The 27,450-nt window shown below is 41.3% G+C and overlaps 1 protein-coding gene and 1 non-coding gene across 2 annotated transcripts in view; one reads left to right on the top strand and one right to left on the bottom strand.

The window, feature by feature from the left end:
- CLIC4 (chloride intracellular channel 4) overlaps positions 1–27,450 on the top strand; it is a 99,120-nt gene that overhangs the window by 13,561 nt on the left and 58,109 nt on the right. The gene's annotated exons all lie outside the window — the stretch shown is intronic.
- Positions 23,584–23,686, bottom strand: LOC111547801. The gene has a single exon (XR_002733228.1). It is a non-coding gene; the product is annotated as a U6 spliceosomal RNA (small nuclear RNA).

Here is a 27,450-nt window from a genome sequence, read left to right as displayed (position 1 = left end):
TCTTCTGGGCTCAAGTGATCCTCTTGCCTCAGCCTTCCAAGTAGCTGGGACCACAGGCACTCGCCACTATGCCTGGCTGCTTTTTGTAGAAATGGGGTTTCTCAGTGTTGCCCAGGCTGGTCTCAAACTCCAGGACTCAAGCAATTCTCCCGCCTCAGCCTCTCAAAGGGCTGGGATTATAGGCATGAGCCACTGTGCCCAGCCCTATTTAGCCTTTCTCTGTTTTAGTTTAAATATTGGTCCTAAGTTTGAAAAGGTAATGTCATTTCCTTTCTGCTTTCTAGTATATTCATTGTGTGTATTATGCTCTTTTTAAAAAAGCGTCTTTTTTCCAGTTATAAAAGCTATATGTATTTACAACTTAGAAAACAATAGAAAAGCATAAATAAAGTAAAAATTACTTATAACCCCTTGACTAGAAATAGTTGCTATTGTATGTCCTAGTCTTTCTTCTTCTCCTTCTTCTTCTCCTCCTCCTCCTCCTCCTTCCTCTTCTTCTTCCTCTTCCTCTCCGGCTGGAATGCAGTGGTGCAATCTCAGCTCACTGCAACCTCTGCCTCACGGGTTCGAGCGATTCTGCTGCCTCAGCCTCCCAAGTAGCTGGAATTACAGGCGCCTGCCACCACACCCGGATAATTTTTTTTTTTGAGGCAGAGTCTCACTCTGTCGCCCAGGCTGGAGTGCAGTGGTGCAATCTTGGCTCACTGCAGCCTCCACCTCCTGCTTCAAGTGATTCTCTTGCCTCAGCCTCCTGAGTAGCTGGGATTAGAGACATGCACCACCATACCTGGCTTATTTTTGTATTTTTAGTAGAGACAGGGTTTTGCCATTGTTTGCTAGGCTGATCTCGAACTCCTGAGCTCTGGTGATCTGCCCACCTTGGTCTCCCAAAGTGCTGGGATTACAAGCGTGAGCCACTGTGCCCGGCCCTTAGTCTTTTTTTATAAGCTTGCATGAATTATTTATTTATTTATTTTTATTTTTGCTTGCATGAATTACTAATGAGAATTTATATATAATATTTTAATGCTGTTCATGACAGAATACTTGAATGAGTGAAGAATGAGGGCTGATCTGATATGTAATGTGTGTTGAATTAAGTAAGTTGGTTTAAAGAAAATTTATTTAGGTTTTATAAAACTCAGATTTTGCCTATATCTTCCTTAGAACATTTGATCTTTGGTGGAAGAAAGCATGTCATGAAAGTATGACATAAAATGTGCCATCACCTAGAATGGATATTGATTAAATGGTTTGAAGGTAGATCCTCCTCTTGTGCTCTTTCGGAGAAATCTATTCTAAAAATGGAAGTTATTTTTCAGTATTAATTTCTTCCTTCAATATCTATGTGATAGGTAAGATATGTCCATTTTATAGTTAAAGTATAATAAGAAACCAGTCTTTGCCTAGGAACAGTTGAGCACAGTATAGGGAATCATAATAGAAGCAAACATCAATTGAATACTTTCCATGCAGTAAGTGCTGGAGAGGTAAAGGAGTAAGAATGAGCCCGTTGTCTTCAAGGAGCTCTCAATATAACCAAGTAGACAGTCAGATGGTGAGTAAATGAGCCATGGCCGATGGTGGTAGGTTCTTAGCACCTTTTTTTTCCTATACGATACAGTGACTTTTTTTTTTTGTCTCATGTACTTTTTTATTCTAGCTGAATTAAAAGCTTAAGAAATGATTTAAGTGGGAAATTAAATGAGATAATTGATTTAGAGATGAGTTAAATGTTTGTGTTGTATTCTAACAGTTTAAGGGTTGTTAGTATTACTGAATCTATTACACTGCTTATTATCAGTTGTTTAAAGAAACTTTTGATCAGGCATGGTGACGCAAAAACACAAAAATTAGCCGGGTGTGGTGGCGCGTGCCTGTATTCCCAGCTGCTTGGAGGCTGAGGCAGGAGGATCACCTGAACCTTGGGAGGTCGAGGCCACAGTGAGTAGTAATCCATAATCGTGTCACTGCACTCCAACCTGGGCCACAGAGTGAGACGGTGTCTCAAAAAAAAACCAAACCAAAACAAACTTTTACCTTTTCCCTCAATAATTAGTTGCATGTTTTATCTGATAATTTTGATCTATCTAAAATAAAACTGGATACTTCTTGCCTCAAATTTTAAGTAGGGGCCAGGTGCGGTGGCTCATGCCTGTAATCCCAGCACTTTGGAAGGCTGAGACTGGTGGATCACCTGAGGTCAGGAGTTTGAGACCAGCCTGGCCAACATGGGAAAACCCTGTCTCTACTAAGACTACAAAAAATAAGCTGTGCGTGGTGGCGGGTGCCTGTAATCTTAGCTACTTAGGAGGCTGAGGCAGGAGAATCACTTGAACCTGGGAGGCGGAGGTTGCAGTGAGTCGAGATTGCACCACTGTACTTCAGTGACAGAGCCAGACTCCATCTAAAAAAAAGAAAATCTTAGAGTCTTACTTTTCCTAGTTGTTTATTGAATTAGATACAAATTCTTTGATCTGGCATTGATCCAACTTGTATTGCCACTCTTAACCCCCACCGCAGCTGCAGATATGCCTCATATTCTATCTCGATTGGTCTTGAACATGCCCTGCACTTCTCTGCCTTCATGGAAGACTTTTGCTGATATTTCCTTCACTTGATACACTTTTGGCTTCTCTCCCCTCTCCCTGACCCCAATTTCTGCTTGCCAGAATAATATCTGTTCTTCTTTCATTCATTTATTTAACAACTATTGTGACACTGTTCTAGGTGCTTGGATACACCTAGTGAACAAAGTCCCCGTCATTATGGCAGTCATATTCAGTTGAGGGAGGCAAACAATAAATGCTGGCGATTAAATGCTGTAAAGAAAATGAAGTAGGTTAAGGAAACTTTTTGAAGTAGGTTAAGGAGTATTGACAATGATAGGGGGTGCTATTTTCAGTTTTACGGAGCATTCTGTTATCCCTGTGGAGAATGACAATTAGGAAGGCAAGGTCAGAAGCAGGGAGACTAATTAGAGGTGACTTTTCCAGTAATCCAGGCACGAGATGATGGTGGCTTGGAATAAGGTGGGAAGTTGCTGGATTCTGGATATATTTCTAAGATGGAGATACAGAATTTCCTGATGGACTGGATGTGGAATGTGAGAGAAAGAAGAGTTAAAGATGATTCTGAGATTTTTGTTCTGAACAACCAGAATGATGGAGTTGTCATTAACTGAGGTGGAAAAGGCCGTGGGAAGGGCTAGTTCTAATGGGGAGGAGATCAGGAGTTTAGTTTTTTGACATGTTAAATTCAAATTTGTTAATATCTCATAGGATCTATCGTGTACTTGGAGCGGCATATGTTAAAGAAACACACAGGCCGGGTGCAGTGGCCCACGCCTGTAATCCCATCACTTTGGGAGGCTGAGGCGGGCGGATCACGAGGTCAGGAGATCGAGACCATCCTGGCTAACACGGTGAAACCCTGTCTCTACTAAAAAAAATACAAAAAAATTAGCCAGGAGTGGTGGCGGGGACCTGTAGTCCTAGTTACTCGGGAGGCTGAGGCAGGAGAATGGCGTGAACCTGGGAGGCGGAGCTTGCAGTGAGCCGAGATTGTGCCACTGTACTCCAGCCTGGGCGACAGAGCAAGACTCTGTCTCAAAAAAAAAAAAAAAAAAAAGAAACACATGAATAAGGACAGTAGGTAATTACATCAAAGAAAAGAACAGGACAACTTAACTTGAGAAAGAATGGCAGAAAACCCAGTGTAGATGGAGGCTCAGTGAGAGCTTTTTCTGAGAAAATGACATGTAGGATGAGTAGTAATTAGAATGAGGGAAAAGCATTCTGGGTTGAAGGAATCAGCATGTATAAAGGCTGGAAATAATCAGTTAAGGGTGTGACTGGAAAATAAAGAACAAAAGTGAGGAGTAGAGTGAGGAATTGATAGGGGCCACATCATGGAGGGCCTTGTATGTAATGTGAGTTTTGTCCTTAGTGGAAATGGCAGTTCTCAGGTGGGTTTTAAGTGAGGGAGCTTCGGGATTAGAGTTGCATCTTAAGATGAGTAGCCTGACTCTGTGGCAAATGAATTGAAGGGAGGCAAGAGTGGCAATAAAGACAACTATTTGGAGGCCGTTGCAATCAAGAAAGGTGATGGTGGCTTGGATTAGGGAGGTGATGGAGAGAAGAGAATGGATTTGAGGTAGATTTTGGAAGTGGTGTCAATAGGAAGATGTTTAAGAAGGAGGGATGTGAGAGAGAAAAGTGTGAGAAATGACTTGGGTTTGTAATTAGAGTCATTGATCAAGAGTTGCCATTCATGGAGAGGGAGGAGGAACAGATAGAGTTCAAGTTTTTACTTGTTGAGTATAAGATGGCTGAGATGTCAAGTGGAGATGTTGGTAGAAAGTTGGATATACAGATCTATTCAGAAAGAAGCTAGGCAGGATGGAGACATTTGGGACTTTATGACATATATATATGCCATAGTTGACATACATATATGTATATATGACATACACACATATAATATTTGGTATTTAAAGTGTATGAGGCTGGATGTGGTAGCTCACACCTATAATCCCAGCACCATGGAAGGCTGAGGTGGAAGAATTGCTTGAGGCCAGGAGTTTTTGACCAGTCTGGGCAACATAGCAAGACCCCATCCCTGCAAAAAGAAGAATAAAATATTAGCTGGGCATGATGTCACATGCCTGTAGTCCTAGTTACTTCAGGAGGCTGAGGCAGGAAGGATCACTTGAACCCAGGAGTTAGGGGCTACAGTGAGATATGATCGTGCCACTGCACTGCCGGATGATAGAGTGAGACTCTGTCTCTAAAGAAAAAAACAAGTGTATGAGATCATTCTGTGGATGAGTAAAGAGTAAGGAAAATGCCTAGAAGCAAGTTCTGAGGAACTCTCAACACTTAGGGGTTGGGTAATGGAGGAGAAGCTAGACAAGGAGAACAAAGAGGAACTGTGGGAGAACAGTAGTGAGTGGTGAGAGGAAAACTACTCGAGTGAGGTAGGAGGAAGCTAGGAGAGGTTTGTAAGGAGGGAGTGACCAGTTGTGTCAAGCTGAGTGTTTGTTGGATTTAACACCCTGGAAGTTACCGGCATCCTTAGTAGTAACAGCTTTGGTGGAGTAGTGGTGGTGGGGAAGTCATAATACAGCGGGTAGAAGAATGAAATAGGAAGCAAGAAACTGGAGTTGGTATGTAAAGTAACTCTAACAAGAAACTTGGCTATGTAGAAGAGAGGTTGATAGCTATAAAGGGGGATATATATGAAGGGAAGGCTTTAAAAAGTGTGATCTGTAAGAGCTGGGTTGAATGCTGATCTATTAGAGGAAGAGATGGAAAATTAAACAGAGACATGGTTTAATGGATGTCCTTCAAGGAATCTCCCAAATGGCCACCTATTCCACTAGGTCCCCCTCAGTGGTATGTATTGCTTCTTTGTATGAATTTTCATACAACCTTCCCCCCTACTTCTTTACTTGAGGCCAAGTAAACTCTGAGGAAGAATTTTCATACAACCTTCCCCCCTACTTCTTTACTTGAGGCCAAGTAAACTCAGGAAGAGATTTTGTTCTTCATCTTTGTATAGGCCAGACTGTCCAACACTATGTTTTTTGAAGAACCAGCTAAGACGGTTCCTCTGTTTCTTTACTCCCACACTCTGCAAGTGCAAAAACCATTTTGTTGCTCTCTACTAAAGAAAGAATTGGCCGGGCATGCTGGCTAACTCCTGTAATCCCAGCACTTTGGGAGGCTGTGGCGGGCAGATCACCTGAAGTTGGGAGTTCGAGACCAGCCTGACTAATATGGAGAAACCCCGTCTCTACTAAAAATACAAAAATTAGCCGGGCGTTGTGGCGCATGCTTGTAGTCCCAGCTACTTAGGAGGCTGAGGCAGGAGAATTGCCTGAACCTGGGAGTCGGAGGTTGCAGTGAATTGAAATCGTGCCACTGCACTCTAACCTGGGCAACAGAGCAAAACTCCGTCTCAAAAAAAAAAAAAAGAAAAAAAAGAATTAAGTTCAAATCTGTAGTCTGGCATTCAAGTCTATGGCTTTCATAGTCTAGCTCCAACTAATTGAACAAATTTATCTCCTACTTCTCCCGGGTCTTACAGTCCAGCTAAATTGAACTCTTCTTTGTTTCCGTGTGAGCTATCTTGTTTCCCTGAAGCAACCTTTCCCATCTCTTCCATTCCCAATTGTTTAAACTCTCCATAATCGTGTAAATCTCCATTTAAATGTGTCTCCCTTTGTTAATCCTTCAAGATTCATATTTCATGCCTCTTATGTGACTCTTCTGTTACCTATTTTGTTGATAGTTTTGCATGTATGTCTCATCTTTGCTATAATAAACTAAGCTCCAGGAGGGTAGATTCCTGGTCTTACTCATCTTTGCATCCACCACAATATTTAGTAGATTGTCTGCCTCATAATAGGCATTCAGTAAATCTTATTGAATGAGTAAATACCTTAAGTATAGTTGATAGACCTTAACCTACTGCTAGTAAATTATAGTTGGCTAAAAATATTATTTATAAGTGCTGTGCTTTGGAAAAAGATCATCTGCTTAGCACTATTTGGTGGGTAGTTGGTGGAAAGCAAAGCATGGACTGGTTGAAATTGCTGGCTATAGCATTCCACCAAATTTGGTTATGTCACTAAACACGGATGATTTGGTGTAGATTTGGAGGGGAAAGCGTTACCTTATTAGTTGTTAAGTCAGTATTTGTCAGAAGCCTTCCACTCACTTTTTCTGGTGTGACGGTACTTCGTTTGAAAAGATTCCAGTTCATAGTGGTAGAACCTTTTACTCTAGACTTTTAAGTATGGGGCAGTACGGCTTTCAATTATGTAAGCTTTTTAGTTACAATGGCTTTTTTTTTTTTTTTTTCTTTTTTCTCCCCCTGGAGATGGAGTCTTGCTTTGTTGCCCAGGCTGGAGTGCAGTGGCACCTTCTTGGCTCACTGCATCCTCCTCCTCCCAGGTTCAAGCAGTTCTCCTGTCTCAGCCTCCCAAGTAGGTGGAATTGTAATTCCAGCATGTGACATGACTCCTGCCTAGTTTTTGACTTTTTCTTTTTTCTTTTTTTAACTAGAAATGGGGTTTCACCATGTTGGCCAGGCTGGTCCTGAACTCCTGACCTCAGGTGATCCACCCACCTCAGTCTCCCAAAGTGCTGGGATTGCAGGTGTGAGCCATAGCGCCCAGCTGTTAGAATATCTTCTAAGTCAAAAGCTGTGTATTAAGAATTTACTCCTGAAGCATGTGCACAGTTAGGCTTTGCAAGAGAAACTCTCCACAAGATAAACATATTGTGTATTTTTTCTCTAAAGCTGGAACTAAGAGTGGTCTTCCCCATAAATAAAATGAAGTTCAAGCCTGAATAACATCTGCCCTTAAACGTTTAATTTGATGTATTAAAAAATTTTTCAGCCAGGTGTAGTGGCTCACACTTGTAATCCTAGCACTTTGGGAGGTGAGGCAGGTGGATTGTTTGAGCCCAGGAGTTCGAGACCAGCCTGGACAACATGGCGAAACCCTGTCTCCATAAAAAATGCAACAATTAGCTGTGTATTGAGGCACACACCTGTGGTCCCAGCTACTTGGGAGGCTGAGGTGGGAGGATTGCTTGAGCCTGGGAGGCGAAGGTTGCAGTGAGCCAAGATGGCGCTACTCCACCCTGGGCAACAGAGCAAGACCCTATCTCAAGGAAAAAAAAAAAAGAATTCATACTCTGGTATCTTCTGGCATTTCACAGATTTTGTATTGTTGCTTTCTTCCTTTATTACTGGCAGATATCCCTTTAAATGTGGTGGTAAGAAGGCTCTTATTCTAGGACATTTGGATTTCTGCCAAAATTGATTTTTTAATCTTTTATTAAAAATAATCTCTCAAGCAAATTTGAGACTCACCACTAAAACCTTAAATTCCTTTTTATTTACTTTGTGTTTTAACTGTCTCACTGCAGGTTTTTGTTGTTGTTGTTTGTTTTTTGATAAATAGAGAGACTACAAATTAAAAAAATCTTTCATTAAACATGTCTTTACTAAGTGCCTACTAGGAACTGCTCTAAGCTCTGGGAAGCAGGAAAACGTACCCTCAGGTGCCAGTAATGAATGAGCTATAAGGAAGGCGCACTATACACCATTATCTTAGATGGGATAATATTTTCCGCTGGAGTTATTGTAACTCACTGGGAGGCCTTTTCACTTCTAGGAAGACCTGGTTTTCCTATATTTAGAATAGATACTGTTCCCATTGACTTTGTTTTCTGTTGGATTTCTTAAATGCGTGGAAAAGTATTTCATATTTAATTGAACTAATGCATACACTTATGGAGTGCTTTCTATGTGCCAGGCACTGTGTTAACTGCATTACATCTATTAAATATTAACTCATTTGATTGTTACTCAATAAAATGTTTGCTGAAGGAATATATAGAAGCTTTTATTTTTTCCATGCACAGGCTTGATTTCAGAGGAGTTTGGGAGGAAAAGAAGAAATAAAAGATCACATAACTGGGAAAAAGCAAATGCCTAACAAGAAGCCAGAGAAACAGGCCGAGAGGGTGATGCAAATGACTGGGCTCAGTTCATATTTTAGGTTGAAATAAACAGATTTACTTGTTTTTCCTTGCAAAATAAAAAAGATTTAAGGGAGAGTCTGCAACTCTGTTTTGACCCTGAGAATGTGGCTTGATAGCCATTATGATGAAGAGTGTTGGGAGCAGCTATTGTCCTGATGACTCAGCAGGAACCCCTGTGTTAGATTATACTGTTGCCTCAGTATTGCATGTAACAAGTTCTTAATATATTTTGAAATATTTGAGATCATAGATCCCAAAATCAGAGCCAGGGATGATTGTTCACTTGAAGTGTCATTTGTATTTTTCTTTCCTTCTTTTTCTTTTTTCTTTCTTTCTTTTTTTTTTTTTTGAGATGGAGTCTTGCTCTGTCACCTAGACTGGAGTGCAGTGACGCCATCTCGGCTCACTGCAGCCTCCACCTTCTGGGTTCAAGCAGTTCTCCTGCCTCAGCCTCCCAAGTAGCTGGGATTACAGGTGCCCACCATCACGCCCAGCTTATATATATATATATAAATTTTTTTAACCGAGTTAACCATGTAATGTCAACAAACTCCAGACCCTGTAGCAGCTTAGAGTAGCTTATCAGTCCCAACCCCATCCCTGTGTTCCTCACCTGCCCTTTCACCCTGGCACGGGCACAGGTTTTCCTGCAGTTCTCATCAGGAGGGGAGGGCAGGGGAGCAGGTGGGCAGGGTCAAGAGCAGCAACCCAAGATGGATGAGAATTTGCTTCACTGCCAGAAGTTTGCAGTCATTTCTGTTTTGCTGCATTTTGTTAGCACTGTTCTTACTTCCTTTACTAACATACTCTTTTTCAAACCTTCCATTTCAGTTTTCCTTCCTTCTTCTTGCTCTCAGTGGTACGAGACAGTGGGCAGAAGTGACCTTATCAGTCTGTGTCCTTTGGGTGTAGTCTTTCATCCACAAAAAAGATTTAGGGACTCCAAGGACAGAGATCCAAAGTCGCAGGAGGGGGGAAAAAAGAGGTGGGGAGGAAGGAAGGAGAGGAGGCAAAAAAGTACCAGAGTCAGGGAGGATGTTTTAAGCTAGTATTGGGTAAAATGAAAGGCAAGGAGTCAGACACACACACCATGGCCTGGAAAAGCTGTCATTCTCTAATGAAAAAGCTGTATCAAAACCGTTTTCATGTGTAAAGGCAGGGAAAATCTGAAGATATATTCCAAGTCAGCTCATAAAATGACACAATAGAAGTAAACTGTGTAGTAGGCCATGGACAGGATGCTAAAAAGACTTCACAGATGTTTCAGGTGTTGATCTTCTATCAAAGGGTCAGTAAATATTCCAGTGCAAGCTGGAATCTGGACTATATGGTATCCAAGCAAGCAGTTGCCTCTGTCACATCAGGATTCACAATGAAATTAGGCAGAGTCAAAGGAAACAGGCCACAACCTCCCCACCAGGGAGATCTGCGGCTCCACTCTCCCCGCCAGCCCACTTCCCTGTCCCCATTTCCCCTGACAGTAGCTCGCCGAAAGCGTTCCCAGGCTGGTGGTTTCTTCCTTCCAGCACGACGCGGGCTTTTGACTCAATTCAGCCCTCCAGCCAGAGGCGGGCGGCCACAAGCCTGGGGCCCCCGGCCGACAACCGAATTGTTGGGCGCAGCGTTGGCCCGGGCTGGTTCTGCCACTGAGGAGCCAGAGCTCCTCAGGGAGGGGGACCCCGCCGGCCCCGGGAAGCCGCCCCAAACGGAGCTGCCTGGCCACCGAGTCTACCTGCCGCAGCTGGGCAGCGGCCGGGCCTGGGTCCCAGCCGCTGGCCACCCGCCCGGGCAGGCCGGAAGGAACAAAGGCGCTCCCAATGTTTGTTTTTAATTTAAAACAATTTTTTTTTTCTTTTGAGATGGAGTCTTGCTGTGTTGCCAGGATGGAGTGCAGGGGGTGCGATCTCGGCTCGCTGAAGCCTCCACCTCCCGGGTTCAAGCTATTCTCCTGCCTCAGCTTCCCGAGTAGTTGGGACTATAGACGCGCCACCACGCCCAGCTAATTTTTGTATATTTAGTGGAGACAGGGTTACACCATGTTGGCCCGGATGGTCTTGATCTCTTGACCTTCTGTTCCACCCGCGTTGGCCTCCCAAAGTGCTGGGATTACAGGTGTGACCCACCACGCCCAGCCTATATTTTTAATAGAGACAGGGTTTCATTTCACCATGTTGGCCAGGCTGGTTTTGAAATCCTGACTTCAAATGATCCGCCTGTCTCAGCCTCCCAGAGTGCTGGGATTATAGGCATGAGCCATTGCACCTTTTTTTTTTTTTTTTTTTTTTTTGTTTAAGAGACCAGATCTTGCTATGTTGCGCAGACTGGTTTTTTCTTTTTCTTTCTTTTTTTTTTTTTTTGAGACGGAGTCTCACTCTGTCACCCAGGCTGGAGTGCAGTGGCACAATCTCAGCTCACTGCAACCTCTGTCTCCTGGGTTCAAGTGATTCTTGTGCCTCAGCTTTCCTAGTAGCTGGGACTACAGACGTGGGCCACTGCAACTGGCTGATGTTTTTGTATTTTCAGTAGAGACAGAGTTTCGTTGTGTTGGCCAGGCTGGTCCAGAACTCCTGGTGTCAAGTGATCCGCCCACCTTGCCCTCCCCAAGTGCTGGATTATAGGTGCGAGCCACCACACCCAGCCAGTATTTCTATCTAGGTGCTGAAGTAGTTTCTTTTGGAGTTGAAGATCATTAGAATTAATACTTCAAGTAGGCAATTGAGTCATCATAATGGAAGACTGGATCTTTAGTGTTATGCTGTTATAGTATGCAATGTCCAATCTTTTGGCTTCCCTGGGCCACATTGGAAGAAGAATTGTCTTGGGCCACACAAAAAAATACACTAACAATAGCTGATGAGCCAAAAAAAAAAAAAAAAAAAAAAAAAGCAAAGAGACCTTATAATGTTTTAAGAAAGTTTATGGATTTGTGTTGGGCTTCATTCAAAGTGGTCCTGGGCCACATGTGGCCCACGGACCTCAGGTTGGACAAGCTTGATGTAGTGGCTAAGAGTGTGGACTCCCAAGCCATGTGGCCTGTGTTTGAATCCTAGTTCTACCCTTTGCTAGTTGCTAGGTGTCTCCACTGGGATAATCTTCTTGGGCTTTTGTAAAGATTATAAGAGTTAATATAAGAAAAGCCCTTAGAGTCTGACTCATAGTAAGCTTTGTTTGCTTACTATTTTGCCTTTAGGAATGCAGAATTAAGACCATGTTGGCTTGGCCTATGGTTAGTTTATATATTCCAATATACCATATGTGGTTTCAACCTCCAGGATTAGAAGCATCTGCCAGACTGCCGCTACAACCAGGTGGGAACTTTTCATTCTTCATCAAAAGAGTAGGGTTAGTACAAAAAAGTTCAAGGTTAAGCTTGAATTTGCTCCTGAATTAACTTTAGTGAACCCTGATCCTGTTGACACTCACTAGGTAACTAAAGGACAGTCAGATTGGACTCTGCCATCTTAGTCCATTGGCCTCAGCAGCTCTTTCTGGACTTATAGCTAAAGCTGAGAGTCTATTGCTAGTGAGAATGTTTCTCTCTCTCTCTCTTTTTTTTAAATGTGAAAGCATAAAAGAAGAGGAATAATTTATGACATAGGATCTTATTGGTTCTGTAGAAGTACGCTTAATTAAAAATTTTTTAATTAAAATAATATGTATAATTTAAATAAAATAATATATATTATTTTAATTTAACAAATTTAAATTTAATTTAAAAAACTATATATATATATATATATATATATATATATATATATATAGTTTTTTTGTGGCATGGAGTTGCGCTCTGTCATCCCGGCTGGGGCACAGTGGCACGATCTCGGCTCACTGCAACCTCTGCCTCCTGGGTTCAAGCAATTCTCCTGCCTCAGCCTCCCGAGTAGCTGGGATTACAGGCATGCGCCACCATGCTCGGCTAATTTTTGTATTTTTAGTAGAGATAGGGTTTCTCCATGTTGGTCAGCCTGGTCTCGAACTCCCGACATGAGGTGATCCGCCCTCCTTGGCCTCCCAAAGTGTTGGGATTACAGGCATGAGCCACCGCGCACAGCCAAAATTTTTATTTTTTTAAGATCTAGGGATCTTGCCGTGTTGCCCAGGCTGGTCCCAAAGTCCTGAGCTCAAGTAGTCCCCTTGCGGTGGCCTCCCAAAGTAAAAGTATTTTTTAATTATGGATTTTGGCTTCCTGTTCTACCACATTTCACTATTTCTTGATTGTTGTGGTATTTATCTTTACAGTTGAACAGGTCATATATTAACTAGCCTTTAATACTTTCTTTAAAGGAAATGTAGATGTGCTTATATTTTTAACACATCTAGAGAGGAAGAGATTAAGCTCTTTTTATTTAATTTGTCTGGAAGAAGTTGAGATAGTGTAGATCTACAGGTTTTATATTTAGTAATTTTTAAGGAGTAAAAATGAAGTCTCCTAATTTTTCTAGACTCTAAGATTACTGTTGTTTTTAGAATTTTTCACCTTATACCACAATGGGATAATAAAGCTTAAAACATTAGCATGTCAGCTGGGCGCGGTGGCTCACGCCTGTAATCCCAGCACTTTGGGAGACTGAGGCAGGTGGTCAGGAGTTTGAGACCAGCCTGGCCAAGATGGTGAAACCCCGTCTCTACTGATAATACAAAAATTAGCAGTCATGGTGGCATGTGCCTGTAGTCCCAGCTACTCGGGAGGCTAAGGCAGAAGAATCACTTGAACCAGGGAGGCAGAGGTTGCAGTGAGCCGAGATCGTGCCACTGCACTCCAGCCTGGGCGACAGAGTGAGACTCCATCTCAAAAAAAAAAAAAAAAAAACTTTAGCATGTCTGTAATTTGTAGATATAATCTCTATAAATGATAATTAAAGCAAAAATAGCTGGACATGGTGGCACATGCCTGTGGTCTCAGCTACTGGGGGGCTGAAGCAGGAGGATTGCCTGAGCCTGGGAGATTGAGGCTGTAGTGAGCCACTGTGATTGCACCACTCCACTCCAGCCTGGGTGGCAGAGTGAGACCCTGTGTCAAAACAAAAGAAAAACAAAAAAATATAATGTAAGAATCATGAAGTGACTTTAAAATCTTCATTTTATAATAATGCTATAACTTTTCTGAAGCTACTTAATTTATCACTATACAGAATAAACAGATACAAAATAAATGATCAGTAAGTTTTTGTTTCCCTATTAAAGCCAGAATAATGGTCATGAGATAATAGATAGCATTGGGTGCTTACTATGGGGCCAGGCACAGTGTACCAGCCTTTTATGTGTGTTAGCTAATTTAATCCTCATATAAACTTTGAAATAGGTGCTATCAGTACTGTTTAACACATGAGAATTAGAGAGATCATTGTTTGGGTATGGTTGCAGGGCCAGTAAGTGGCAGTACTGGGATTTGTACTAACGTCTTTGGGATTTCAGAACTTGAATCAAGAACTTTATGTTCTTTTTCTCTCTTTATTTGAAACTTGAATGTTTTCCTAACAGTTTCTTATGTTCTGTTTTCAGTCACCCTGAAAAAAAAATTCAGAGTGTATTTTAGGATATTTCTAAAACATACTAACAACTCGTGAGCCTAGATGGTTCATTAGATGAGTTTGGTTGCTTTCAGTTCTCTTGGTAAAATTTGAGAGGAAACTAAAATTTCCATTACCTCACCTCTTTGCATTTTGGGGGCCTGGTTAATTAGTATTTTATAAAGTACTTTAGAGGGTTTATTTATAAACTCGTTAAGGAACCTGACTTGAATGTCATTTAAAAAATTTTTATTATTATTATTATTTTTGAGACAGGGTTTCACTGTTGCCCAGGATGGAGGACAGTGGTGCCATCACAGGTCACTGCCACCTTGACCTCCTGGACTCAAGTGATCCTCCTCCTTTAGGCCCCTGAGTAGTAGCGAGGACTTTCAGTGCCACCATGCCCAGCTAATTTTTTTAAAATTAATTTTTTGTGGAGATGAGGTCTCACTGTGTCACCTAAGATGGTCTTGAACTCCTGGGCTCAAGTTATCCTCCCACTTTGGCCTCCCATTACAGGCATGAGCCACTGTGCTTGGCCTCACATATTTTGATTTTAGGATTGTTTTCCAATTGAGAAATGTCTAAATGATTCAAGTTTAATAAAAATCATATACTAATTTGTTGATTATTTTTCTGAGTTCTTTTCTTTCTGCCCCCTCCCTTTCTCCCTTCCTCCCTCTTCAGAGGAGTCTATACTTTGCATTGTTGATAGAAAAAAAAAAAAAAAAAGCAAGGAAGTTTCTTTTTGTGGAGAGAGGAAATGGCTGTTGGTTCAAGACTTTATCCATATTAGGTATAAACTAAATATAGACGTGTAATCCAGGAGTGAAGTCACATCTATAAAGTTTCTTAAGCAAAGCTAATGAGATCAGCCAGTGCTTTCAGATCTGTTTTTTCCCTCCTTACTTTTGGCTCACTTACCAAACTGATTCGTCCTATAGTCTGCCTGCCTTTGCCTCTTTAAAAAAAGAATCTTTAAAAAAATTATAAGGAATCTTTCTGTAAAACAAGCACACAAATTTTTAAAAAGTGGCTTTGTATGTGAAGCATAGCTACTTATGCCTCCCTTTGAGAGGAGGTTATAAATTAGCTTCTTTAATTTCTTGACCTTGTCATTTTCCTCACACCAATTCTTCTTCTTTTTTTGTTTTTTTGAGTTGGTTTTATCCTTGAGACTTTGTCACATATTTTTACTGTGAGGCTGGACTCATCTTTGTAAATTGTAAGAAACATCTGTTTTACTTAGTATTTTCTTGCTTTATTCCATTTTTAACCATTAAAGCAGATCTCAATGTGGCTAAATGGTAATAGGATTTCTTCTGATTGGCTGGTTAGAGAGATTGTAGTAGAACGGAATGATGGAGTAAATTTGTTTCTGGTCACAGCACATGTCCTTCTCAAATAAGGACTTTGAAAAGTCCCTTAAAGCATTCTTTTTTTTTTTTTTTTTTTTTTTTTTGAGACGGAGTGTCACTCTGTCCACCAGGCTGGAGTGCAGTGGGGCGATCTCGGCTCAATGCAAGCTCCGCCTCCTGCATTCACGCCATTCTCCTGCCTCAGCCTCCCTAGTAGCTGGGACTACAGGCTCCCGCCACCGCGCCCGGCTAATTTTTTGTATTTTTAGTAGAGACGGGGTTTCACCATGGTCTCGATCTCCTGACCTTGTGATCTGCCCGCCTCGGCCTCCCAAAGTGCTGGGATTACAGGCGTGAGCCACCGCGCCCGGCCAGAGCATTCTTACAATAATTGTTTCCAACTCCTGTGCTCCTTCTTAGAGCCCTTTGCAAGCATGCCTAAACACTCAAGCCCTTACGAACTGCTATGCTTCTGAAGAGAAGAACTGTATACACACATCTATGGCGTATCTTACTATAAATACTTTGGAATACAACTAATTCTGTAAAAAGTTTAGCTTAACATATTTCGGGGTTTTAGGGGTCAGTTCATAAAACTAAATGTTCTCCAAGCCTAAGTTGAAATCTGTTCTGAATCCTTCTCTGACCTTGTCGTTCCCTTAGCAGAACTACTCTTGCCTACTGTTTGGGGCAGTTAGTGCATTTTCGTATTCTGCCACTCATCTGAATCACCTTTGATTACATTTTTGTTCCAGGTTAGAATGTAAATTCCCAGAGATCAGGGATAAGGGATTATTTTCTTTTTTCTTCTTTTGATATTGTAAATTAAAAAATTATGTTCTTCCAAAGACAAAGGGACTATTTTCTTCGTCTTTTGTATCTACCCCCACCACAAACCATTATATATAGGGGATAATTCATTAATTCAGTAAGCATTTATTAGTGTTTTTGGGCAAATTGGTATGCATAGTATGGGAATATAAGCATGTAAGAGAGAACATATTAAGTATTTTCTGTTATTGTGTTCTATATTACCTCATAGTAAAATACCAGAGATAAAAATAGTACTCAGTTATTGAACTTGAGACATGTAATTTGGGTTTTGTAACTAGCTGCTCACTATATAGCTATTGGTCTAAACTTAACAGATTGGTTTAGAGAACTAGAATATTAAAATTATGTAACTGGAAGGCCAGGATCAAGTCCTCTGTGTATCCTAATTGATCTGCTATCTCATCTGTAAAGTGGGTGTGTTTCTTGGAGGTGACGTTCAGTCTAGTTTGTATTATTTTATATGCCAAGGTAGCCTTAGGCTTGGCTGAAGCTTAGGCCTACGCAGAAAGTTGAGACCCGAGATTCCAACATCAGATCCAGAGAACTAAATTCTTATAATTAGAAGCAATCTATTAGATAACAAATAAAAATAGAGCCAATGCAAATTCTTCATGATAATGGAGGCAGTTTGCCAAAGAAAGAAAACATATTTCAGGAGTGAATTCTTTGACCAGAAAGAATATGTGTTATTTCCCAAATTAACTCCTGAAAGAAAGTTTAAGGAAAGATTTTGTTTGTTCTGTCTAAAATAAAGCAGACACAGAACCTTTCTTCTTCTTCTTCTTCTTCTTTTTTTTTTTTTTTTTTTGAGACGGAGTCTTGCTCTGCCGCCCAGGCTGGAGTGCAGTGGCCGGATCTCAGCTCACTGCAAGCTCCGCCTCCCGGGTTCACGCCATTCTCCTGTCTCAGCCTCCCGAGTAGCTGGGACTACAGGCGCCCGCCTCGTCGCCCGGCTAGTTTTTTGTATTTTCTATTAGAGACGGGGTTTCACCATATTAGCCAGGGTGGTCTCGATCTCCTGACCTCGTGATCCGCCCGTCTCGGCCTCCCAAAGTGCTGGGATTACAGGCTTGAGCCACCACGCCCAGCCTTCTTCTTTTTTTTTAAAGCCAGTCAAATTTATAGAATTTTCCTTCTTCATATTTGAGGAACCTGTGCATTGAAATCGGAAGTAAAATATTTAAGTAAGAAACATCCTGCTCTGTTATACTATTCAGATATTTGAAGTTTTAGGCCAGCCAAGAAGATAGACAAGAATTCTGAATGTTAACTTTCACAGCTGAAATACAGTGTTGAATATATAATTTTTACAGAAACTGATTTTGTAATACATATATATAGAGAGACGGAGTCTTGCTCTTTCACCCAGGCTAGAGTGCAGTGGCACAGTCTGGGTTCACTGCAGCCTCTGCCTCCTGGATTCAAGCGATTCTCCTGCTTCAGCCTCCCGAGTAGCTGGGATTACAGGCCCACGCCACCGCATCTGGCTAATTTTTGTATTATTAGTAGAGACAGGGTTTCACCATCTTGGCCAGGCTGGTTGCGAACCCCTGACCTTGTGATCCACCTGACCTTGGCCTCCCAAAGTGCTGGGATTACAGGTGTGAGCCACAGTGTCTGACCGATTTTGTAATATATTTTAATGAACATTTAAAAATACATAATCCAAAATTAAAATATCTGAGGAAGATTCATTAATTTACTCATGTTTATTGAGACCTAATTTATAGTGTTAATGAAATATTCTATAGCATTTTCATGATTGCAGTTTTTCATTGTTTATTGTCATCTTCATCAATCCATTGTTCTTAGTCATTTAGAGGTCTGAAATTTGGCTATTAAGCAATATTGTGATATATATCCTTACAGCCGATTTTCTGTGCATGTCAAGTAATTCTGTTTTAAAAGTCCCCCACATATCTCATTTACTCTCGAATTCTTTCTTTATTTTCCTTTTGTTTACTTAAACTGTAATCTTTTTTTTTTTTTTTTCACACTTCACCTGGAATGTAATCTCTTAAAAAGAAAAACTTTCTGCAGAACTTAGGTTTTTTACAAAGGGAAAAATTGGATTTTTGACTCTACTACTGAACTCTTGGTGGAATGTGTAGTTAAAATTGGTCTGAGAACTTGATGAACAGAAATAGCTCTCACCCACTAAATTTAGGTAGCTGCCTTAAGCACAGATGGGGAAGAAGAGTATTAATTTCTTGAACATTTCATCGTTTTCTTGTACTGTTGGGATTCTTTCTGAATCTAGTCTATACTACAGTATAATGTGTATTTTAAAACTGCCCTTAAGGAAAGTGGCTTGCTGCATTTTGACTTGCAGAAGAATTTCACCCATTCCCCAACATACTTGTCTTTAGTTGATACACAAAGGAAGACCCTGGCAGTTAGTGAATTTATCTTCAGTTAGCAGATATTTTTTTAAAATGAGGGCTAGACAACGAAAAAGTTTGAGATGCATTTTTTTTTTTTTTTTGACTGGGCCTCACTTTGTCATCCAGGCTAGAGTGTAGTGGTGAGATCATAGCTTACTACACATCCTTGACCTCCTGGGTTCAAGGGATCCTCCAGCTTAAGCCTTCTGAGTAGCTAGGACTGAAGGTGTATATTACCACATCTGGCTAATTTTTTTGTTTTTTCGTAGAGACGGGGTCTCACTATGTTGTCTAGGCTGGTCTCAAAACTCCCAGCTTCAAGTGATCCTCCCACCTTGGCTTCCCAAAGTGTTGGGATTACAGGTGTGAGCCATTGCACCCAGCCAGAGATGGACTTTTTTTGATGTAACCAAAATGAGAATAACTAATTATAAAGGAGCATGTTTCTTTTTTATTTTTATTTTTTTAATTTTAATTTTAATTTTTTTTGTGGAAATGGAGTCTTGCTCTGTGGCCCAGGCTGGAGTGCAGTGGTGTGATCTCGGCTTACTGCAACCTCTGCCTCTCGGGTTCAAGCAGTTCTCCTGCCTCAGCCTCCCAAGTAGCTGGCACTACAGGCGCACACTGCCATGCCTGGCTAATTTCTTTTGTATTTTTAGTAGAGATGGGATTTCACTGTGTTGCCTAGGCTGGTCTCAAACTCCTGAGCTCAGGCAGTCCACCTGCCTGGGCCTCCCAAAGTGCTGGGATTACAGTCGTGAGCTTTTTTAAATAAAGTAATCATGGCTTAATATAATAAACACAAATTAGTGTTCCATGTTTCTGAAATTAAGTCATTTAATGCCAAACTTTCACATTCTAAATAGTTTCATCTGAAAATGCCTTTACTTCTCTTCCATTCTTTAAAGATAGTTTTGCTGGAAATAGAATTTTGAGTTGAGTTGTAGTTTTGGGACTACAGGTGCACACCACTACGCCCAGCTAATTTTTTGTATTTTAGTAGAGACGGTTTCACCGTTGTTGCCCAGGCTAGTCTTGAACTCCTGAGCTCAGGCACTCTGCCCGCCTTGGCCTCCCAAAGTGCTAGGATTACAGGCATGAGCTACCTTGCCTGGCCATTCTTTCAGTATTTAAAAAAATGTTTTTGACTGGGCATGGTGGTTTATGCCTCTAATCTCAGCACTTTGGGAGGCTGAAGTGGGAGATCACTTGAGCCCAGGAGTTGGAGACCCTCTTTGGCAACCTAGTGAGACCTGTCTCTACAAAAAATAGAAAAAATAGCTGGACATAGTGGCAAGTGCCTGTCGCCCTAGCTACTTGGGAAGCTGAGGTGGGAGGATGGATTGATCCCTGGAGATGGAGGCTGCAGTGAGAGCTGCGCTCCAGCTTGAGCGACAGAAGGAGACCCTGTCTAAAAAAAAAAAATAAAAGGCCCGAGGGCGGTAGCTGATGCCTATAATCACAGCACTTTGAGAGGCCAAGGTGGGTGGATCACCTGAGGTCAGGAATTCAAGACTAGCCTGGCCAACATACTGAAACCCTGACTCTATTCAAAATAGAAAAATTAGCTGGGCATGGTGGCGCGTGCCTGTAACCCCAGCTACTGGGGCGGCTGAGGCGGAAGAATCTCTTGAACCCGGGAGGCAGAGGTTGCAGTGAGCCGAGATCATGACACTGTGCTCTAGCTTGGGTGGAGCAGGACTCCATCTCAAAAAAAAAAAAGGCGTTCCATGTTTTCTGGCCTCCATTACTCCGAATGAGAATTCAGCAGTCATTCAAATTATTATTCCTTTGTATGCCGTGTGTTAGTTTTTTTCTAGCTAGCGTGAAGATTTTCTTTTTTTTTTTTTTGCTTTTTGTTATTTCAGTTATGATATACTTAGTTGTGGCGTTGTTTATATTGAATCTCCTTGATGTTCGTGAAACTTGAATCTGTAAATTCGTCTTTATTTGGGAAAATTTTGGCCATTATTTCTTGAAATATTTGTTTTCTTTATTATCTCCTTCGGGAACTCTAAAATATGAACGTTTTAATATTTTCCCGTAGGTCTTTGAGGCTTTTTTTTTCTGTTCTTCAAATTGAATAATTTCTTGGTTCTGTCTTCATGTTCACAGACCCTTTTCTTTCCCCTCCCTCCCTGCCTCTATCCCTCCCTCCCTCTCTCTTTCTTTCTTTTCTTTACTCTACTGTTAAGCCAATCTAAAAAAATAATTCAGATATTGTAGTTTTTAATTCTAGAATTTACGTTTTTGTGTGTGATTTCTTTCCCTACTGAGATTTCCCATCGTCCTTCATTATGAGCATATTTTTCTTTTGGTATTTGAACATAGTTACCATAACTGCTTTAAAATCCTTGACTGCAAACTGTAGAATCTGGGTCATCTTAGGGTAGTCTTCTTGATTACATTTTTTTTTTTTTTTTCCTTGAGAATGGGTCAGGCTTTTCCGTTTCTTCTTATGGGGAGTAATTTTGGATTGTATTTTGAATATTACAAATGATAAATGATAATTTATATATATAAATTTTGTTATGCCACTCTTAAGAGCATTGATTTTCTTTTCTAAAGCAGGCAATTGATTAACTTAGCTGAATTCAAGCTGCAAAACTGTCCCCCCGTAGTAGGTGGCAGTTTATATTTCAGTTCAGTTCTCTTAGCTGGCCTACGTGGACCCTGCTCTGTGCATGTGTGTTTCACGGATCAGCTAGAGATTTAGACAGATTTATGCAGACTTTAGGGCCCCCCCTTGCTGGTTCTCCGTCTCTCTCTCTCTCTCTCTTTTTATTTTCTTTCCAATGGTAATGGTTGCTCTAGACTGTTTTTTGGTTTTTAAAGTCAGCAGGACTGTGAATTTTCCATTGGGGTTTTAGCTGCCCTGCATGGTACAAGGCTAAAAGATACAAACTGGGGAAACTTGTCCAGTGCAGTTCCCTTCCTCCAATTGCCAACTCCCTTCCAATATTTGCCTTCTTCTGTCACTGTCCAGTGCCTTCAGGTGGTTGTTTTTGTCTGGAAGTTATAGCTGTTATGACAGGCAGAGTTGATTCTATAGGAGGAACTGCCTGGTCTTACTAGAGGCCTCAAATTTATTTTTTTAAAAACAGAAACCAATAGAATAGTTTTAGATTTATAGAAAAATTGCAAAAATAATAGAGTTCTGAAATTTATTTTAAATGAAAATATTTCTTTTTTTTTTTTTTTTTGAGATGGAGTCTCGCTCTGTGGCCCAGGCTGGAGTCCAGTGGCCGGATCTCAGCTCACTGCAAGCGCCGCCTCCTGGGTTTACGCCATTCTCCTGCCTCAGCCTCCCGAGTTAGCTGGGACTACAGGCGCCCGCCACCTCGCCCGGCTAGATTTTTGTATTTTTTAGTAGAGATGGGGTTTCACCCTGTTAGCCAGGATGGTCTTCATCTCCTGACCTCGTGATCTGCCCGTCTCGGCCTCCCAAAGTGCTGGGATTACAGGCTTGAGCCACCGCGCCCGGCTATGAAAATATTTCTAAAATATATTAATGCTTCCTTCACTTTTGAAAATGCTGGGTTTGGCCAGACGAGGTGGCTCACACCTGTAATCCCAGCACTTTGGGAGGCCAAGGCAGGCGGATCACGAGGTCAGGAGATCGAGACCATCCTGGCTAACATGGTGAAACCTTGTCCCTACTAAAAATACAAAAAAATTAGCCAGGCGTGGTGGTGGGTGCCTGTAGTCCCAGCTCCTCAGGAGGCTGAGGCAGGAGAATCGCTTGAACCTGGGAGGCGGAGGTTGCAGTGAGCCAAGATCATGCCATTGCACTCCAGCCTGACGGACAAGAGCAAAACTCCATGTCAAAAAAACCTGAAAATGCTGGGTTTAACTGCCAATTAATGTCAACATTCTGAATATAAATTCAGTAATGCTGCAATGGCCTCGGGAGCCATTGAGGCATAAAAGACTATTTTTGCCTTTCTGCTAAATGGCCTCAGCTATTGTGCTTTTTGAACCTAAATCTCCTTTGTGTATGTGCATGTGTGGATTGGTGCGTACGTGCATGTGTGTGTGTATTTTGTATTTCTTCCTTTGCCAACTTAGCTCTGTTGATACAGCCTATTTCCTTTAATTTTCTTTTTCTTTTCTTTCTTTTTTTTTTTGAGACGGAGTCTCGTTCTGTCGCCCAGGCTGTAGTGTGGCGGCGCTATCTCTGCTTGCTGCAAGCTCCGTCCCCTGGGTTCATGCCATTCTCCTGCCTCAGCCTCCTGAGTAGCTGAGGCCCTGCCCATTAATTTTCTATTGTAATTTGTTGTGGCTCAGTATACCAGATAAACCGTTAAAATTTGTTTGAAATAAGAATAAATAGTTTCAGGCCAGGCACGGTGGCTCACGCCTGTAATCCTAGCACTTTGGGAGGCCAAGGCGGGCAGATCACAAGGTCAGCAGTTCAAGACCAGTCTGACCAACATGGTGAAACCCCGTTTCTACTAAAAATACAGAAATTAGTCGGGCGTGGTGGCATGTGCCTGTAACCAGCTATTCAGGAGGCTGAGGCAGGAGAATCGCTTGAACCTGGGTTGCAGTGAGGTGAGATCACGCCACTGCACTCCAGCCTGGGTGACAGTGAAAAAAGAAAAAAAAAAAGTTTCTGAGAGCTTGAATGTTGAGTTAATGAGTCAGGTACATCATCCTTAGTACCTGGTCTTGATGACATTGGTGCCCACAGAGGCCTTTTCTTTAGACGGGTGCTGTCAATACAATAGTCATTACCTGTACATGGCTATTGAGTGTTTGAAGTATGTCTAGTTTGAGTTGAGATGTACTATAATTATGAAATATACACTAGATTTTAAAGATGTAGTACAAAGAAAATGTAATAACTTTTTATTGATTATGTGTTGAAATGAATTTAGATATATTGGGTTAAATAAAAACATTTAATCCCACTTGTTTCTTTTACTTTAAAAAAAATGTGGAATGCTTCACAAATTTGTGCATCATTCTTGTACAGGGGCCATGCTAATCTATTTTGAATTGACCCAATTTTAGTATTTATGCTGTCAAAGCAAGTATTCTTTTTACGTCTTTAATATGGCTACTAGAAAATTTAAAACATTTGTGGCCTACATTCTATGGGTCGTAGCTCAGGTCATTTATCTTACTTGATAGTAATGTCTGTGAGTGAGATGGTGGTTGTTCTGTAAGAATCTTGAGATCAAACAGGTGAGATTCTAGCATCTCCTTCTTTGCTTTGGTGGAAGAAACTATCATAGTGGTTGGTAGATAGTATGGACCTTGGAGTTTAAACCTCAGTTTTGACACTCCTCAGTTGTATGACTTACGACAAATTACTAAGCTTCTCTCAACCTCAGTTTCCTCATCTGAAACTCATATGAAACATGAGGAAAACAACCCTTAATTTCATATGGTTATTGTGAAATACATGAAACTAGTTTTATATAGTGCATGTCAACTGCAAAATACACTACTCAATAAATAGTAGCTTTTAACTTGTTTCCAGACCGTTTTGGTGACATTTTGATTTATTGTAGGTGATACTTATAGGGAATACAATCAAGGTAGATCCAGACTAGGATAAAAGGACTGTAGCTTTGGTCATTTTTCTTTCTTTCTTTCTTTCATTTGTTGTCATTCAGGTTTTCCCCCCACTAAAGAATATGTCTTTGATGAAGAATTTGTAAGAAAAAGGATGACCCCTTTGTAAAAAGAAGGAGATGTTGCCTCCAGACAGTCAATATTTTAAATTATATAGTTTATTAGTTATTCTGAAGAGATAATAGACTTTGTTCCTCCTTTTAGGCTTTTGATGAGTGAATGTGAACAAGCAGAACTCGTTTTCGTCATGGGTCTATTGTGCCTAGATGGAAAGTCTGGTCATTGTACATCTGACAGTTTGTTTTAAAAAGTGGTTCTGGCTGAGATATTTCAGATTTGATTTTCCTACAGATTAAAGCCTTTGTTTCCATCTTCAGCATATACTTCAAGCAAGTAACAAAAGTACTCAAAAGGAACTCAAGTGACATTAATTCCCTTTGTTATTTCATCTAGTAGTTTTTGAATGACTACTTTGCATTTAGCATTTATTCAAAAGAAGTTCTATTATATTTAAGCAGTTTAACATTTTGGCACTGATTAGAGACAGTAATGAGATTATCATGTAAAAACATTAAAAAATAATTTTTTTAAATCTACAAAGAATAGAAAAGAAAAATATGCTTGTTATAAAAAGACAAATAGGACACAAATATATAAAATTAATACCCCCAGGCTGGGCATGGTAGCTCATGCCTGTACTCCCAGCACTTTGGGAGGGCAAAGTGGGCAGATTGCTTGAGCCCAGGGGTTCGAGACCAGCCTGGGCAACAAAATACAAAAATTAGCCAGGCATGGTGGTATGTGCCTGTAGTCCCAGCTACTTGGGAGGCTGAGGTGGGAGAATCACTTGAACCCAGGAGGTCAAGGCTGCAGTGAGCTGTGATTGCGCCACTGTACTCCAGCCCGGGCAGCTGAGCGAGAGTTTGTCTCAAAAAATAAAAATAATCTCCTGTCCCTACCTCTCCCCAGATGTGTCCTGAGGCAAACAATGTTAATTTTGGATTATAGCCCTCCATACCCGAGAAGTATTTTCAAGATGTAAATGCCAGGGTTATAGATCTGTGGTATCTCTTAAAGGGATTTATTTCCCTTTCCATCCTCCAGCAAAGTATAGGCCTACCCTTACTCCCATCTTGAGGTTTCCTTGACCCAGTTGCTCAAAGCAGGTAGGTAGGAGTTACTTGATTTCTTTCTTTCTCCTGCTTTCCACATCCAAACCATCCACGTGGCTTTAGGATTATGCTATCCCAATTCAATTTAATCCACCCTTTTCTTTTCATGTCCATTGCTTTTACCTAATCCAGAGCACATTTCACCACAACTACCACAAGAGGCCACCCAGCTTCAATTCTTTATCAGTTTGATGCCTCTGACCTGTTTTCCATATGGCAGAGTGTTATTTATTGTCTTAAATGGAAATCAGAATTTGCCCTTATATACCCTCACCCATCAAAACCCTTCAGTGGTATCCTGTTACCCTGTTCTGGCATTCCTTAACCCCTTTCCCTCCCACCAGTGGAAGCTCCATGAAGTCAGGAATATGTTCTCTGGCACATACTGTTTTACTGAGCACTTAACCACATGCTGGGCAATATTTTAAGAGCTTTTCATCTATTAATTCATTTATATTCATGATAACTCTGTGAAGTAGGTATTCTTCCAACCATTATACGTATAAAGCAACTGAGGCCCAGAGAGGTTTAAGTAACTTACCCAATATCACACTCATACTTAAGTAGAAGAATCAATATATCAAACCAGGCACTCTGCCTTCAGTCCTTGCTGTTAAACGTTGTATTAAATGCTTTTTTTCTACATAGTAGGTACTTGGTAAACATTTGTTAAGTTTATGAATAAATTGTTCCCTCTTTGCATAAAATTCAAGCACTTTAATTTGGTCTAGAAAATCTTTCATGATCTGGCCCCTGCCAACACCACTTTCTCGTGTACTCATGGCAGTCTTGTCACACTGGCTCTTTGCATGGCTGTTTCCTTCTCATTCTTTATGTCTAAGAGGTCTTCCATGGTCATCTTATCTAAAGTAGGTGCTTCTTGTCCTCTCTCTGAGTACTTTGTTTCCCTTTAGGCAAATCATGATTAATTGTTAAATACATGGTATAGGCTTGCTATTCCCTGGGAATTTGTAAGAGATGCAGAATCTTGGTTGTCACCCCAGATTTACTGAATCAGAATCTGCATTTTTACAAGATCTCCTAGTAAGTTGTGTTGACATCAGAGTTTGAGAAGCTGGGATAGAAATTGAAAGGGCAGCTGGGCGCAGTGGCTCATGCCTATAATCCCAGTGCTTTGGGAGGCAGAGGCGGGTGGATCACCTGAGGTCAAGAGTTTGAGAACAACCTGACCAACATGGAGAAGCCCCGTCTCTACTAAAAATACAAAATTAGCTGGGCATGGTGGTGCATGCCTGTAATCCCAGCTACTCGGGAGGTTAAGGCAGGAGAATCACTTGAACCTGGGAGGTGGAGGTTGTGGTGAGCTGAGATCACACCATTGCACTCTAGCCTGGGCAACAAGAGTGAAACTCCATCTCAAAAAAAAAAAAAAAAAAAGACATTGAAAGGACAGGTAACTGAATTCTTCTTCTTCTTCTTTTTTTTTTCTTTTTTTTTTTGAGACAGAGTCTCACTCTGTCACCCAGGCTGGAGTGCGGTGGCACAGTCTCAGCTCACTGCAACTGCCATCTCCCTAGTTCAAGCGATTATCCTGTCTCAGCCTCCCGAGTAGCTGGGACTACAGGCCCATGCCACCATGCCCGGCAAATTTTTGTATTTTTTTTTAGTAGAGACTGGGTTTCACCATATTGGCCAGGCTGATTTTGAACTCTTGACCTCGTGATCCGCCCTCCTTGGCCTCCCACAATGCTGGGTTTACAGGTGTGAGCCACCGCGCCCGGCAAGGTAACTGAATTCTTGTAGTGAGACTTGAGCTTGACCTGAAGCACGATGTGGCAGTGAGCATTTCAGTAGAGGTTAATGTGATTGTAGTCACATATAAGGGTCCAGATTTATGTGGCCTTATTGTACAGGACGAACGGGACTGGGTGTGGAGCACTGCTGTGGGTCCTCAAGGACATCAGTGGGGAAGTCATTCTAGGAAAGGAGGATGGAAAACTTTGTAAGACCCATTTTTTTTTTTTCTTTTAAAGACAGAGTCTCATACTGTCGCACAGGCTGAAGTGCAGTGGCGCGATCTCAGC

Source organism: Piliocolobus tephrosceles, chromosome 1 (assembly GCF_002776525.5).
Source record: "Piliocolobus tephrosceles isolate RC106 chromosome 1, ASM277652v3, whole genome shotgun sequence".
NCBI classification, from domain to species: domain Eukaryota; kingdom Metazoa; phylum Chordata; class Mammalia; order Primates; family Cercopithecidae; genus Piliocolobus; species Piliocolobus tephrosceles.
The sequence above is the reverse complement of the archived record's forward strand: the minus strand, read 5'-3'. Positions and strand labels throughout refer to the sequence as shown.